Source organism: Mesoplodon mirus, assembly GCF_964341445.2.
Source record: "Mesoplodon mirus genome assembly, chromosome: 16".
NCBI lineage: Eukaryota > Metazoa > Chordata > Mammalia > Artiodactyla > Ziphiidae > Mesoplodon > Mesoplodon mirus.
Window position 1 is genome coordinate 30,808,528 of NC_138992.1, and position 18,001 is coordinate 30,826,528.

Sequence of the window (18,001 nt, forward strand, 5' to 3'; positions counted from 1 at the left end):
TTCCTTATCTGTTGGATAATTATTCTTACCAACTAATGGACTTCGACAGCTCTGTAAGACAGCTAAGTATAAAATGCTAGACTTTAAGAATCCATGAAGAGGACTTCCCTGGTGGTGCAGTGGTTAAGAATCCACCTGCCAATGCAGGGGACACAGTTCGAGCCCTGGTCTGGGAAGATCCCACATGCCACAGAGCAAGTAAGCCTGTGCACCACAACTACTGAGCCTGCGCCCTAGAGCCCATGAGTCACAACTACTGAAGCCTGCACGCCAGGAGCCCATGCTCCGCAAGAGAGAGAAGCCACTGCAATGAGAAGCCCATGCACCGCAATGAAGAGTAGCTCTCACTCACCACAACTAGAGAAAGCCCGCACGCAGCAACGAAGACCCAACGCAGCCAAAAATTAATTAATTAATTAATTAATTTTTTTAAAAAGGCCTCCCGCGTCATGTCGGCCCAGGGCGACTGCGTGTTCCTGGTGCAGCGAGCCCGCGAGCTGGTGCAGCAGGACCTATGGGCTGCCAAGGCTTGGCTAATCATGGCCTGCAGCCTCTACTCCGCCGACTTCAACATCCAGGTTTATTTGAAACTCTTCCTGGTCGGGTCCAGTGTGAAATGTTACTACAGGTTACAGAACAATGCTTCAACACTTTGGAACAATCAGAAATGTTGGTTCTGCTTTTGAGACGATTCCCTGAAACAGTGGTACAGCATGGGGTTGGCCTTGGGGAGGCACTATTGGAGGCTGAAACTATTGAAGAGCAAGAATCTCCTGTTAACTGTTTTAGAAAATTATTTGTGTGTGATGTCCTTCCTCTAATAATTAACAACCATGACGTTCGGTTGCCTGCCAATTTGGTGTATAAGTACTTGAACAAAGCAGCTGAATTTAATATCAATTATGTCACTAGATCTACTCAAATAGAAAGTCGGCGTCAAGGTGCCCAAGGAACATCTGATTTAATGTCACCGAACAAACGTAGCTCTCAGAAGTACATAACAGAGGGGCTGACTGAAAAATCATCCCAGATCGTGGACCCTTGGGAGAGGTTGTTGAAGATTTTGAATGTTGTTGGAATGAGATGTGACTGGCAGATGGATAAAGGAAGACGAAGCTATGGTGATATTTTGCATAGAATGAAGGATCTCTGTAGATACGTGAACAACTTTGATAACGAAGCTCATGCAAAATATAAAAACCAATTGGTTTATTCTGCTATGTTGGTCTTCTTTAAGAATGCATTTCAGTATGTCAACAGCATACAGCAATCTCTGTTCCAAGGTCCTAATGCCCCTAGCCAAGTTCCACTGGTTCTTCTGGAAGACATATCCAATGTATACGGTGATGTAGAAATTGATCGCAATAAACACATACATAAAAAGAGGAAACTAGCTGAGGGAAGAGAAAAAACCATGAGTTTGGACGATGAAGACTGTTCAGCAAAAGGAAGGAATTGTCACATTGTTGTCAATAAGGCAGAACTTGCTAACTCAATCGAGGTGTTGGAAAGCTTTAAGCTGGCCAGAGAGAGCTGGGAGCTGCTCTGTTCCCTGGAATTCCTTGACAAGGAATTTATAAGAATTTGTTTGGCGTGGAAGACGGATACTCGGCTTTGGTTGAGAATCTTCCTCAATGATATGATCATCAATCAGGGTCAATATAAAAAGGCCATAGCGAGCCTGCACCACTTGGTGGCTCTCCAGGGACCACTTCCTCAGCCACAGATCTCGGGACAGGGGACCTTGGAGCATCAGAGGGCACTCATCCAGCTGGTGACCTTCCACTTTGCCTTGGGGGAGTACAGAATGACCTATGAGAAAGTCCTTGATTTTTTTTTTAATTTTATTTATTTATTTATTTATTTATTTATTTTTGGCTGTGTTGGGTCTTCGTTTCTGTGCGAGGGCTTTCTCTAGTTGCGGCAAGCGGGGGCCACTCTTCATCGCGGTGCGTGGGCCTCTCACTGTTGCAGCCTCTCTTGTTGCGGAGCACAAGCTCCAGACACGCAGGCTCAGTAGTTGTGGCTCACAGGCTTAGTTGCTCTGCGGCATGTGGGATCTTCCCAGACTAGGTCTCGAACCCGTGCCCCCTGCATTGGCAGGCAGACTCTCAACCACTGCGCCACCAGGGAAGGCCCAAGTCCTTGATTTGATGTGCTACATGGTCCTTCCCATCCAGGACGAAGGCAAGTCACAGGAAGAACCCTCAAAAATAAAGCCCAAGTGTATAAAAGGTTCATATCTGAAGCTTCGGCCTTGTACCAGCAAGGCTATCGTGCCCTATTGCCTGCACTTAATGTTAGTTTGTTTTAAGCTTAGAGCCTTCTCAGCAGAGACGACATGGTGCTGGGGCACATGATCGTGCTGCTTCAGCAGGAGTGACCGTGGGGAGAGACCCCCTTTTCTTGAAAGCCGTCAATAAGATTTGCCAGCAAGGAAACTTCCAATATGAGAATTTTTTCAATTATGTTACAAATATCAACATGCTGGAGGAATTCGCCTATCTGAGAACTCAGGAAGGTGGGAAGATCCATCTGGAACTATAGCCCAATCAAGGAATGCTGATCAAGCACCACACGGTCACCCAGGGCATCACCAAGGGCTTGAAGGAGGACTTCCGCCTGGCCATGGAGCGCCAGGTGTCCCGCTGTGGGGAGAAGTTGATGCTGGTGCTGCACAGGTTCTGCGTCAACGAGAAGATCTTGCTGCTCCAGACTCTGGCCTCACCGGCCCTCCCGCCAGAGGCAGCCCACAGTCGCGGGGCTCTGGGGAGACATAAAGCGCCGCTGAGCGTTGCAGTCATCGCTCTTCAAAAGAAGAAGACCATCGGTGTTTTAACTCATTGGCTGCTTAGAAGTAGTTCCCAACAGTCCAAGAAGCTATTTCTATTTTTTTCCTATTTTGTAATTTTTGTAAAACAAAAGAACCTGTTTTGTAAATAAAATCATCCTAAATTTGAAAAAAAAATAAAAGAATCCATGAAGAAATAAATTGTACTTGTTTGTTCCCAAATCAACCAAAAAATTTTGTACAGAGCCTGTCTGGCACATACATGAATGACTGAATAAATAAAAGAATAAATGAGCAATTGAAAAAAATATATCCTAAGTGTAGGGGGAACCAGTTTGTGCTTACATTCATTATTAATTATTTGTGATTTAGAGTATCTTCCAAATCCATTTTTGAAACAAACTAAGGACACCAAAGTGTCAATCAAAAAGATTGTCCCACAGACTCCTGGTTGATTGATACTTATCTTTGCAATTTTTACTCACTGATCATAGCTTTAGATTCAGTGGAAAGGAAAAAGCTGTGAAGCACTCTGAATTGACCCCAAATTAAAACTTTATTTGGCTTCTATTCAGGAATGCAGAGAATGAAAAACCCTGGCTCTTCTCTGAAGCTTTCCCTGACACATACACTCCCACCCACTCCCCCATTCATCACACCTCTGGCTTACTCTTATCTTTGCATGTATTATAAAGCAGAACAAATACTTGTTCCATGTTCTGTGAGCAGCTGGAGGCCAGGAACCAACAATGAATCCATTTCTTTCTCCCTAGTGGCTGGGATATATATTGAATTTTGGAGGTGGGGGGAGATTGACTGGGTCCTCAATAAACATAGAACTGTTGAAACGATCAAGCTTGTGATCTATCTTCTACTACTAATTCCACCTGCTTCTTGATGAAAGCTCAGTAAGCTTACTGCAGGGTGGATGTGAACAGTAATTAAGCATGATGGCAACTGTTGAGCCCTTAAGGTATACCCATCTCCAAATTAACATGTAGATCACTTATTAACACTTATGGAACAGTCTAAGAGATGAAGCCTGCCTGGAACTCAATCTTCAAAATGTTCCCAAGGTCCACCTCCTTCATGAAGCCCTCGTAGACCAACCCAACCACTTTACTCCTATCTAAACGCTTAGCATGGAATCTTTACATATTTATGAGACAAGAAGGTTATTAAACAAACAAATATAAAATAAGCAAACACATTTATTGTTTATATCATCTTTTAAATGTTTAATTGTATGCTATCTTATGATGACTTTTTTCATTATTATAACTTCTTGAAATGTCTGTTTTTTTTTTAAATCTTATGATTAACTTTTGATGTATTAGGATGGCTATTGCTAACTACCAGATAACTCTGAGGATAAGGACCGTATCTCCTCTTACTATGTTTCCCTGCCTAGAGTCAGCGCAAAGCCTTGCATATATTGAGAGCTGGTGTTAAATGCATGTTTGTTGAAATAAAAACATGCATGAGAAATCTCTCTTTTTTAGTAATTCACATCGAATGGAAGAAACAGCTGTCTGTAATGAAGAATTTTACATTCTTTCCCAAATTCTATTTCTATAGATAATACAAAGTAAAGAGATATTTGACTCTTGCTCTTAGGTTAGCAAATCAAATCGAAATTATTGTCAAATCCTTTGAAAATTCACTTAAGTAATATTGCTAACGTTTTCTCAGTGAAGGGAAAAATGTTCAAGGTAATAATAATGCATTAATAGTTGTTGTGTCCTTGCTATGGATCGGTACTTTATTAGTGTTTCATAGTTCTCATAACAACTCTATGAGATAGCTACTATTATTGATGTCATTTTCACAGATGAAGAAACTGAGACCCAGGAAGGTTAAGGAATTTGTCTGAGATAGTAAAGCTCAGACCTGATAGGACTGGCATTCATTCAAACCCAGCAGTCACACTCTACCACTCTTGTTCTTAACACCACACTAAATCTGTCTCTGAGAAGTTTCATTCTTCTCAGATTATGCCGATTATAGTCACAATATTATTTAAAATTCCCAAATCAAATTTGCAAAATCACTAATGTACAAGGCTGAATGCTATGTTCACTGCTGTCTGGGTGGGGATGTTACATAAGGTTTACAATTGTCCAACTAGCAATGTGATATACATTCTTTTTGTTTGTTTGTTTTTGTTTTGACTGCACAGCCCGGCTTGTAGGATTTTAGTTCCCTGACCAGGGAATGAACCTGGGCCCTCGTCAGTGAGAGCGCCAAGTCCTAACCACTGGACTGCCAGGGAATTCCCAAGCATATGATATACATTCTGCTTTGAGAATCAACAGTGAAGGTAAGCTTGTACAATTAAGTTTACATACCTCTTAATTAGACTTGTCTTTAAATTGTGGTAAAGAAACATCTATAAGCACTTTTAAGTTTAGAAAGTCAGAGCAGTGATATAAATTCAAAATCTGAGAGTTTACACAGACCAAAATTGAAAAGCATAGAGTCTATCTACATGAACAGTCTCCATGATGATAATTTTGCAAAATACTGGAAAAAACATTCAAGGTATTTAGAAAGACTATAAAGATGTTTTAGGAAGATGGCACAAAAAATACTTTCTCATGAGCAGATAGGGAGTCTAACTTGGAATTTCAAATTACCTTTTTGTATGATGCATTATTTAATAAATGTTAGCATTAATTTTTAAAGAGTTTAATTTGCATACCATTACTGGGCCAAATGGTTGACGAGGATCACAATTAAAGAAAGATGCACCATTCATTTTACTAAGAAGAAAAAATCCAACGAAGTCAAATCTTCATCATTAAACTGAATAAAGGCAGCCTATAACTGCCAAAAATGTAGAACTCCCTGGCAGATGCAATTTAACTCCCGTGATTATTTAAATCAAACACTTTTATGTATGACCCTAAGCAAAAGCTCAGTATCTTCTCAAGGAATATGTATTTTTTAAAATACTATGGACTTCAGAGGGGAAGAAAAGGCATTAGAAAAGAAAAGCAAATTAGGGAATAGGGTCTGGGAATATAAATATAATTTGAAAGAATATGCCATCACAATGTTACACCATGGACAGAAAACACTCATGCAAAATGGAAGACACTTCACTAGCACATTAAATAACATTTAGTTCCAACATGATTCAATCTGTGTTTAGTCCAGAGAAGTTATACAGAAAACAGACCTAAAAACCACTGTCATGTAGTTTATCATCTAAACAAAATTTATTGTTATTACATGCACCCCTCCCATAATCTTCTAAAGGAAAACTTACTATTTACAGAGTTACTATGTGCTAGGCAAAGGACTGATATTTATATGCTGAATGACAAACACATGGTATATATGTGGTATAAGTTACTGTATAAATAACTAACTAACTAACACATGGTATAAGTTAGTGTACCACCTGCTTGTAATAAGCTGCCAACCAAGCATACCTGGAGGGCTGGGGCAGGGTCTGGAAGTACCTGTCCTGCAAGATGTCAATCCTTCACAAGGATGATCGTTCACACCCTGGTTCTGAACATTTGTTGGGCACTAAGTACAATTTGCCTGCTGTAATGGATGCTTGTTTTCATCATGAGCTTTGTGTAGTTGCTAGACTTAAAAAAAACTCAGGATGCATTGTCTCAACTTTAGCTGTGTCTATCAGAACACAGAATAGGTGGAGATTCCAATGGTATGGAAGCAAACATCTCAAGCTCACACCACATTGGAACCACAATGGCAATGACCCCATATTTAGGCAAAAAGCCCAATACCTTTTGTGAGGGAGGGGTTGGAGAGGTCCTTTTTTGTTTCAAATAACTTTAAATTGTGATCAAAGTAATTCATTTTCACTCTAGGAAAATTGAAAAATAAATGTTTGAAGAAAAAACAAATCATGATAGCTATCAAGAGACAACTACTAAAACATTTTGGTGTTAAGACTCCCAAGATTTTTTCTATACACACATGTGCAGTAGAATCACTTCTATCTGATAGCCAGCAGTCTTTGGTTAATCAGAAAAAGGTTTTATAAGGTACAGAACCTTTAAAAATTATACATACATGATATGTAAGTTTAATTTAATTAATAAGTGTTTCTTCACTAATTTTAATCTGTAATTAGGCTTTGTAATTATAGGACCAAGGAAAATGATATTAAGATATAAAAACACACCTGACTCCAAATCTATATATAAATCAACAGGTGTAATAAAAATGTGGCTATCCTAGGGAGCTGCCAGCTCTCCATAAGTATTGACATCAGTAAAGATAAGTTACAAAAGAAAGAGGGAACATTTGATTCTTCTGTTAAGTAGAGGTCAGGTAAAAGAGCTTCTCTACATTTAATTTTATAAATTGGGATCATATGCTCTATCATATATCAACATCAACATATTCTTTTTAATCATCCACATATTTTGTGAGAGTTTTCCCACATCACTGATTATTTAAATGTGATTTTTTACACAGCAGTGTAGAATCTGTTACTATACTATACTATACTATACTATATAAAATATTATACACTATAAAATATTCAACTAATCCCCTATTGTTGGGTATTTAAGTTACTGCTGCTTTTTCTATCACATAATACTACAGTCTGATGTGTACTTCAATTTTCTTAAACTATATTCCTAGAATATTGAATTAATCAATGAAGTAGATATTTTAAAGGCATTTGATACCCATTTCCAAATTGATTATCAGATATTTTTATTATCTATCATCACTACTCTGTGAGATTGCATGTTTACAAACCTTAATATCTAGTATTAATCTATTTCTTGCCTTTTCCAATTTGGTATTGAAAAGACTGCGACACTAAATTTGCATTTTAATTAAAATGAGTTTTTTCATTTTCTTGTTAGATATATGTTATAAGTATTTATTTTCAGGTGGTTCTTTGCTTTTAGTTTTACCTATGGTGAATTTTATTTTTATGTCAATAATATTTTAGATTTAGATTTTACTTTTATGTTATGAATTTTTAGATTTCTTAGATAGTCAAATGCCCATCAATCTTTTTCTTCCCGTTTTCTTTTTAAGCTTTGAAAAGCATACTCAAAATCAGATAAACACATCCCACATTTTCTAATAATTGTATAGTGTTATCATTTTAACTCTATAACACATTTTGAATGCATTCTGTCATAAGCTATAGGATAGAGATAATTTGACTTTTTCCAAATTAATAAATTAATTTGGGGCAAGTTGACATGCTTACTGTATTATATTCCCATTCAAGAACAAGAAATTTCTGTCTTAGCCAAGAATATGTGGAATAATTATCTATAAATATTAGGCCCCAAAATAAATTTTAGTTAAGTAAAATTTAATAAATTTAATAAAATTTAAAATTGTTAAAGTATTTTAAACTCATGTAAATTTTCTTATTTTTCTATGTCTGAACTAAGTTCTATTTCAAACCACTATTCTCAGTCTCTTTAAGGGGGTCTCAACACAAACACTCTTTTCGGCTTACAACCAAGGACTTGCAGGTCTGGAATCTTTTCTATTTCCAGTCTCCTCTCAGAGGATGAGGAATGAGAGGGCTTTTAAATTCACCCTCACCAGGAGGGGCTCAAGGACTCTGCAGTGCCTCAGGCCCATCTGCCTAGAAATCCCTTTCTTTCTGCTCCTCTGATAAGCTAAGTATTGGGAACTCTATAAGGCTGGCTACTTCTCAGAGTTCCACCCAGAAAGATATGCACAAGTCACATTGTCTTTTTAATTGTAAATCTACCGGGGTTCTATTGGTTCACCCGAACTCTGGGATTTGGCCTGGGAGGAGCTGAGCACATAGTCCCTTCTCAAGGATTCATCACCTCAGAGCCCTTTCACTCTTCTCTGCCTTTTTCTTGCACCACCCATGAAATCTTTATCTAGACTGGATGTGAGACCATCTGGCTCTTCATCTATTTACTCCAAATACTGGTTTTTTTTGCATAAACTTTGATTGCTTTGAGTCCTTTAACGTTAAGAACTTGAAATTTGAAAAAACCTAGTTTCTTGTGAGTTAAATTCCTTTTCTCTCAACACTGTTAGCTCTGTCATGAGTTCCAAAACCAAAACTTGACAACTTTGATTTCTGTTCTGTTTTGGTGTTGATGATCTGAAATAATGAGCATGGAATAGCTCACTCTTTTATGGACTGGAGTGGGAGGAGTGAGAAGGGTCATCAACTAATAGGAATTACCAGGAATATAGAACACATTATTAAGATAAACTATTGCAGACATATCAATTATCTCTTAAAACTGAACTATAGATTCAATGCTTTACCAGTCAAAATCCTACCAGATATTTGAAAGAAATTGACCAGTTGATTCTAAACTTGACATGGAAATGCAAAAGGCCAAGTTTAACCAAGAAAACTCTAAAGAAGTTCATGTGGGTGAATTAAAGACATTTTATTAAAAGGCCTTCTCTAATGTCAACATAATTTACCTTAGAAAGGAAAGGTCTTTCTTCCTGCTTGCCCCTATTTGAGCTGAACCCAGCCATGGAGGTAAAGAAGAGACAGAAGTAGTGGCAGGTGTAATATCAGTAGCAGAAAGAAGGGTAGAGGCAGAAACTGACACACCTATGATAAAGATACGTGATTAATTAAGGGTCTCAGGGCACCATTACTCTCCAGGGTCAATAACTTTTCCTCTCTAAACTTCATTCAGTAACCTCACACTTCTACTTTACCTTCAAGCTGTAGTCTCAGAGAAGGTCCCAATACATTTACATTATGTTGTGAAAGAATGAAATTGATCATAATCCTTCCATTCCTCTCTATCCCTACCCTGCATTCCTTTGTTTATCTCTTCTCAAACATTGAGGAAATAATGTTCATTCTATGTCCTTCATTGCTTCCATTATAACCCACTTTATTATTTCTGAATAAAAGATGTGGAATTCGAATTTAGAGCAATAACATACTCAGAAAATACAATCCTTTGAATTCCATTCTTATAATTAAAAGATATAAACCAAAATGTTCAACTTTAAAATCTGAGGTAATGTCTTAACTACTGATGGTTTCAAGTTGCCAACAACAGATGAGTGGATAGCCAAAATAAGCAAGTAAACATTGGGAAATTCTGAATCCCATCACTTACGTCCCTCATAAAGAATGTAACTCTTCAAAAGTAAATTCATTTTCCATAGGGAAAATATGACTCACACTGACCACATTAATATAAGGACAATATTAGAGGTATCTATGGAGTACTATGCTTTTTCCTGAAGCTTGTCAGACCAAGAATCATTCTCATTACTTCTATGGAAAAACAACCTAAGTTACAAATAACCAACTTGAAGTAAAATTTTTAAATTATTTTTTCTGATTTGCCAGTGGATAGTTGTCTAACCAGCTGGAGCTTAAAATTTTCTCTGTTGAATTAAAGTTAGAAGCCAGCTTGTTTTTAAGGCAGCCACTGTACAAATCAACAATCGCTTTTGTGTGTATGTGACTTTATTCCATAGTTAAGGGTGTACAGGCAGAGAACCAATGCTTTAAAGTATGAAGGCAGAACAAGTATCCAGTTTTACTTACCTCCATAAAACAATTCATTTCTCTATTTTATTGTCTAAGTTTCTTGAGTTACTATTATGATAGTAAGATAATAATTTTAGTCAATTACAAAGTTGCAGCACAATTTACATGCAGGCATGGAAATGTTTTTAATTTGAACTAGTTACTGGATGAAGCTTTTAAGTGTCTGTAATATCACAGAGACAAGATATATGACAAATGAAAAATGAATTAAATTTTGTATTATTGAAGAAGTTGACACAATTACCAGAGTTGCAGTCTGGTCATCTTTCCTTAAAAATAACTGAACTTGCATAACAGAGGGCAAAAGTTCACCAGTTTCTGAACTGGAGGAAATTCATTTCAATGAAATCAGGAGAGATATGTATTCAACTACCAGTGGTGCCAAGGAAATTTTTCAATATTTGGCTTACAATTTTAGAAATTACTGTAAAATATTTTAAATATGCACAGTAATTTTAAAAATAAATTAATTAACCTTAAGGAGAAAGAACAGAGACCAGGAATCAAATTCTTATTTTGGCAGCAAGAATCTGTGTGACTTTGGAAAATTTCTCAAGAGGTCTGGTCTTAAATGTCTTTATTTGTATAACTAAATAATCTTTTAGGTCCACTGAAGCTTTAACATGTCAGGATTAGAACAAATTTTACATTCTAAAGGAAGGGAAAAATAACATATATAAATGATGGTTTCTGTAACATAGGAAAGACAGTCAATCTTTATGGGAATACCTAATATTCTGAAATATGTTTGTCTCTAAAAAATTACTTATGATATTAGCAGCCACAACAATAATAATTATAATAATAATGGCAGCAGCATTATTGCATGTTATTTATGTGCCAGGCACTTCAATAACCATTTCACATAGGATACCTTTTTAAATCTTCGTAATGGCAATATGAGGTAAGTAAATTAATATCTCTATTTTATAGATGTATAAACTGAGGCTTGGAGAGGTTAAGTAAGCTTCCTAAAGTCAGCCAGACAGAAAGTAGCAGAAACAGTTCTTAATCCATATCTCTCTGACCCAAAATTCTTTTATCACTGATGTCAGTAAGCCTCTCTGCAGAGAAGATTTTAGTATTTAGTATTTAGTATATACCTTATTTATTCATTGGCTTTCATCAAAAAAAGTAGGCATCTCTACTCTGAAAGTTAAATTTTCTCTACAACTTAGTATTATGTTTTGTTACTAAGCCTCTAAAAGAATATTTAAAGAGAGAATAATAATTTTTAAATATATAAGGATGTTCAAAAAAGTAAAATATACTCATTTTAAGGTAGTATAATGTTTAGTTGAAAAAATGTCAAGTCAAAATGGTATCAGTTATCTGAATACAACATAGCAGAACTTAAATATCCATTTTTATCAAACTGTTATGGGTGATCAGAGTTTGAATTCCAAGTCAACCACTTAGCATCTGTGTGATTTTGAACAAGTAATTGATCTTCTCACACCTAAATTTGCTCCTATATGAAGTGAAGATGAAAAAATGTATTTCAAAAAATTCTTTTGAAGATTTAGTGGCATAATATATATAAAAGCTCTTTGCAAAAGTTAAAGCACTAACCACACTGTTAATTGAGAGAACACCATGCAAGACTTTTTGTCTTTCTGACACTATTTCTCTGTAGAGGTTTCTGACTTAGAATGAATAGATTAATCATTAAAAATATTGACAAAGCTAGAGTGAATCTGAGGACATTAGTGTTCTCCTAAACTGTTGCTGGGGTCTCAATTGATATAAACTTTTGACAATGTCTTTTGAAATTTTGAAATATGCCTAGCCTTTGATCCATCATTTCCACTATGTGAATTTATCCTAAAGGAGCATTTGCCAAGTTTTCAAAGTACTGAAAGGTTTTTTATAATAACAAGAAAAAAAGGAAATGACATAAATGTTCATTAAAAATTACAATGCGGCCATATAATGGAACATGATACAATATCTAAGAAAGAGGAGGATCTTATAAACACTATAAATATGAAGTCCAAAATGTATTTTTAAGTAAAAAAAGAAAGTTATAGATTTGTATGTATATCATAATGTAATTTTTGAAAAACATTTTTTTTCTTGGGTTTGCTTATTTATTGGCAATGGTCTAGAAGGCTATACAGCAAGTCATTAACAGTGTCTGCCTGTGTGAACTGAGATGGGTGATATAGGGGGGAGAGTACGGAGAACACTTGCTATCTTATATGTCCTGGTTTTGCTTAATTTTCTTTATTATGGACGTGTATTTTTTTAAGAATAAACTATTTTAAATAGGTTGCTGCTATTAAATAAAATGTACAAATGGTAAAGATAAATGAATACGTTGACCAAGAATGAGGCAAGAGGAGGAGAATGGTGGAATGGGGTTCAGTGAAGAAAATGCAGTATATGGATGAGAATATAGAAGAGTGCAGATGAAGAAGAGGTTTGCCTTTGGATGATGGACCAGAAGTTCCGGGATTTAAGGCATTATGCCATTATTGGATTCCAAACAGAACTTCCCTCATCACTGATGCTTTCCTCTCCTAATACAAACACGCCCATGTTAAGTCATTCATAGAACAATTCCACCTAAGTGCAATTTCTTTCCTTCCAAATAGAGCTTATCTTCTTTATGTATAATCTAGAATCACCACCTTGGGTGCACTGACACCCTCACAAATTACCTATCAGCCATGCCTGATGTCTTAAAATAGCAACTGTGGCTATGGTCTCATAGTGCCAGGAAAATTTCAAGGCTCTACTTCTCAATCTCTTCCAAAGCCCCCACTCAGCTCTTGTTGACCTGAGCATTGGTTATCAGGTTAACCAATGCTACACTCTCAGATGTAGCTGACCCTGCTTGTCTGGTTAAGTTTAGGATCAGACTTTCACTGCTTCCTCATCTTTCCTTCCTTCAACTGATCACCCCTCTGCAATGTGACTTTTGCTCATATCAGTCATCACCTCTTCTGAAAACTTCTGCAATAACCTCTTAAACCTCATCCTAAGTGTCACTTTATTGCAATACATTATCCATAATGCTGTCAGGTACTTCTCTATAGATCTAAACATATCACTTCCTTGGTCAAAATCTTTACTATCTCCCCACTGTTTAAATAATAAGGAAAAAATCAATTTTTGAGGAAATAAAACTCTTAATAATTATATTGTTTAAGAGACAGTCTTTCAGAAAAAGAACTATATATTAAAATACATAGAATGTGGTCAAAGCTATTTTTTGTCATAATTAAATGTCTTACTATAAAATAAAAAGAATGAATACAAATGCTAGGAATTAAAAATAGGAGCTAGAAAAATAGAAATAAAAACCTAAAATATAAGAAGAAATTACAGAAAATGGTAAATAAATGTAATAGCTGCCTCTTTGAAAAAAAAGCAATAAAGAGGATGTACTCTGGTAAGCTTAATTTAATAAAAAAGAGAAAACACTAACAATATAACAAAACATGCAGAGCATATTTGAAATTATAGCAGAATAACAGGTTTAAATCAATTTAACTTTGTTCTTACAAAGCAGGAAATCTTGGCAAAAACAAACCATCCCTAATAAACAATCTCATGAGAAAATACAAATTAACAAAACTAACTCAATAATCCTAGGAGAACTAGGGAAATTTGTCAAATACCCCCAAGAAGGTGAAAGGCCCAGGTAGTTTCAAAAGCCAATTATCTTAAAATGTCCAATGAATTTATGCAATTTTATTAAAATGTTTCAAAGCATATGATAAGAAGGAAAACTTCCCAATTTATTTCATAAATTAATTAAAACTCTAATAACAGAATTTAATAAAGATAGAGCAAAGAAGAAAACAAGTGCTTAATCTCACTTTTAAAAATAGAGGCTGAGGTCTCACATTTAAAAAACAATACATAAAAAGCAAGCATATTTTTTACCAGTATTGCATCACAGATGATTTAACATAGAAAATCTATTAATATAATTTATCCTATTCAAAAACCAAATTTAAAAATCCATATGATCATATAGTTATGTGCCAGCAGATATTGCTTGTGAAAACACTTGGCAAAACAAGAATATAATATACTTAGTAAACATGGTAAGGACGTTCTATTCCAAACCAACAGTCCATCATCATACCTAATAGTGAAACAGTGGATACACAAGTCATGAAATCAGGAAAAAGCCTAGGATCATTCTGTTACCACTATTATTTACTATAATTCTAAAAGTACTAGTCAATATTATCAGGCCAGAAAAGAAAAGAAAAAAAGTTTTTAAAAGGGTATAAATTTATATTTACTAGTGACATTGACATTATTTACATGAAATAAAATTTGCCAATTTTAAGTGTACAATTCAGCAAGACTTGACAGACTTACATAATTTTGTAAGTCTTTTGTAAGTCTTTTGTACATAATTTTGTAAGTTTTCCTGAAGAATATTAAGTTAGGGAATATTATGTTTCCAGGTGGCAATACCAATAGTATAAAATAAATTTTCTCTCCAAATAGCTCTACAAGTTTTATTCAGCACTTAAAATAGCAAAGCCAAGCAATTGCCTTGAGTGACACTAAAATGCCACATGATAATACTTTATATTTTTTCTGAAAAAAACTCAGAAAATAGGAATAAAATAATATTGCTTTACGTGATAAACATATACCTCAAAACAACCACTGTATGGTAATAATGACAAAACAATAAACGTATGGCCATTTTTCAGGAAAAAAACCTGGAATTCTCACTATTGCCATTATTTATCATTGTTGCCTTAGCTCTAACCAGTGCTATCAGACTAAGAGCTGGAAAAGACGACCCTATAGGTTTAAATAAGAATTATAGACACTGGAAAGGAAAAGATAAATAACATAATTTACTGATGATATAAGACAAATTACTTCTTTAAAAAAAAGATCATCAACTAAAATATTGAACAGAGTATCAGCTAAAGTATAAAAGTAACAAATCAATTACACCAGAAAATATAATGGTTATTTTAGTTCAACAAGAAGGAAAACTACACTGTGTTATTTACAGATGTATAGTTCTAACATAAGAACTATAAATAAGGCCAAGGCAATAATCATCACAAGTCAAGTTACTGACCATCTTGGAGGAGGAACAGGGTCATGGTAGGGGAGGGGCACATAGTGGGTTTCTAGAACACTTAGAAGTTATGTCTTGACCTCAGTGGTGGTTCAATGAGTGAACACTTTATAAATAGTAGTTACATTTTCTGTAACTTTTTATTTTATTTTTATTTATTTATTTTTTGCGGTACACAGGCCTCTCACTGTTGTGGCCTCTCCCGTTGCGGAGCACAGGCTCCGGACACGTAGGCTCAGCGGCCATGGCTCACGGCCCTAGCTGCTCCGCGGCATGTGGGATCTTCCCGGACCGGGGCACAAACCCGTGTCCCCTGCATTGGCAGGCAGACTCTCAACCACTGCGCCACCAGGGAAGCCCTGTAACTTTTTTAAATGAATGTTTCATTTTTCAATGCAAAATTAAATACACATATATGTGTGTATATCTGTGTATGTATATACAGAAAAAACCTCATTCATAATAACCCCATACACAAAAAAACATGAGAATAAACAACAGCATTGATTTGCATTTCTCTAATAATTAGTGATGTTGAGCCTCTTTTCATGTGTTTGTTGGCCATCTGCATGTCTTCTCTGGAGAAATGTCTATTTATTGTAGGTCTTCCACCCTTTTACACTGTTGGTGGGAATGTAAATTGATACGGCCACCATGGTGAACAGTATGGAAGTTCCTTAAAAAACTAAAAATAGAAATACCATATGACCCAGCAATCTCACTCCTGGGTGTATATCTGGAGAAAACCATGGTTCGAAAGGATATGTGCACCCCAGTGTTCATTACAGCACTATTTACAATAGCCGGGACATAGAAGCAACTTAAATGTCCATCAACAAAAGAATGGATAAAGAAGATGTGGTACATATATACAATGGAATATTACTTAGCCATAAAAAGGAACGAAATTGTGCCATTTGCAGAGACATGGATGGACCTAAAGACTGTCATACAGAGTGAAGTAAGTCAGAAAGAGAAAAACAAATATCGTATAATATCGCCTATATGTGGAATCTAGAAAAAACGATACAGGTAAACTTATTTGCAAAGCAGAAATAGAGACACAGTTGTAGAGAACAAACGTATGGATACCAAGCAGGGATGTAGGGGATGAGATGAATTGGGAGATTGGGATTGACAAATATACACTACCATGTATAAAATAGATAACTAATGAGAACCTACTGTATAGCACAGGAAACTCTACTCAATGCTCTGTGGTGACCTAAATGGGAAGGAAATCCAAAAAAGAGAGGATATATGTATACGTATAGCTGATTCACTTTGCTGTACAGCAGAAACTAACACAACATTGAAAAGCAACTATAATCCAATAAAAATTAATAAAAAAGAAAAAGTAAATGGGTAAAATAACTGTAAATTATGTAAACTTTTCATGAGCATCATGAAAGAATCCTTGACTAAATGAAGAATTATTTTTTAGATTAGCAAGATCAATATTATGGAGCTAAAGATTCTCACTAAATTTATAAATTTCATGTAGAGTCTCTGAAAATCTTAATGGATTTAAAATTGGAATGAGGCAAAAGTATTCCAAAATGTATATGATAGACTAAATACTGTAGGGACATGTTCTATCTGTTATTAATATTTATTTTTAAACACTACTGAGAGAACATATATATATACAAGAAAATATTTCAAATCGATAGAGGAAGTAGAAGGGTTAAAATGGATTTGGGAAAATGCAGAAAAAAAAGAGAAAAACTCTAAATGAATTAATGACCGACTTCTAGTTTAAAAGAAAACACTCTAAGAAATTTTTAAAAATAATTCAATAATTTTAGGGTGAAGAAAAATCCTATAACAGAAAGGATATCAAGAGATTTGTAGATTTTTCTACTTATTTTTTGAATTTAGCTCAGTAAAATCACCATAATCAAAATTAAAAGTCAAGTAAAAATCATGTATCAGACAAATCCTATAATATATAAAGAATTCTTCATTAAAGGAAAGATAGGAAAGATGAACAGTCTAATAAAAAAATGGGCAAAGTATGTTAGAGGGCAACTTACAAGTGAAGAAATAATAGTCAATAAATATTAAAGAATAATCAATCTCACTGAATCTAAGGTGTATACTTTAAAATATATTTCACCTATCTTATTGGTAAAGGTTTAAAATATTGTTATATCTAGTGTTGTTAGAGTGTAGGGAAATGGATATTTGTATATAGTACTGATAAAGGCAGGAATTGGTATTTATAAGAGACAGTGTGACTATATGCATAATTTTTGGCCAAACAATTCCATTTTCAGAGAAGAATATTAAGGAAATAATTGGACAAGTGAGCAACACTCTATATAAGGATGTTCATCACAGCGTTATTATATAATAGCAAAAAGATAAGAAACAACATAAATATTCAACAATAGGGAAATCGTGAAATACACACAATAGAACATCATTTTCTCATTAAAAAATTTTAGAGGAATATATTGTTGGTGAAAAGTAGCATGAACTGTATAGTCCAATTTATTTTTAAAACTCATATGCATATATGCATTGAAAATTTTCAGAAGGCTAAGCAGCAAGATTTTTTTTTAGCACCAGGATTTTAACATAGTTATGTCTATATGGCAGC

General features: G+C 35.1%; 1 pseudogene across 1 annotated transcript in view; it reads left to right on the top strand.

Annotated features, from left to right (window-relative positions):
• The first annotated feature begins 441 nt into the window (after nucleotides 1-441).
• LOC309791981 (integrator complex subunit 10-like) overlaps nucleotides 442-18,001 on the top strand; it is a 159,468-nt pseudogene continuing 141,908 nt past the window's right edge. The window contains exons 1-2 of the transcript in view: nucleotides 442-1,822; nucleotides 2,142-2,857. The product of the transcript in view is annotated as an integrator complex subunit 10-like (transcript). The remainder of the gene's footprint in view (nucleotides 1,823-2,141; nucleotides 2,858-18,001) is intronic.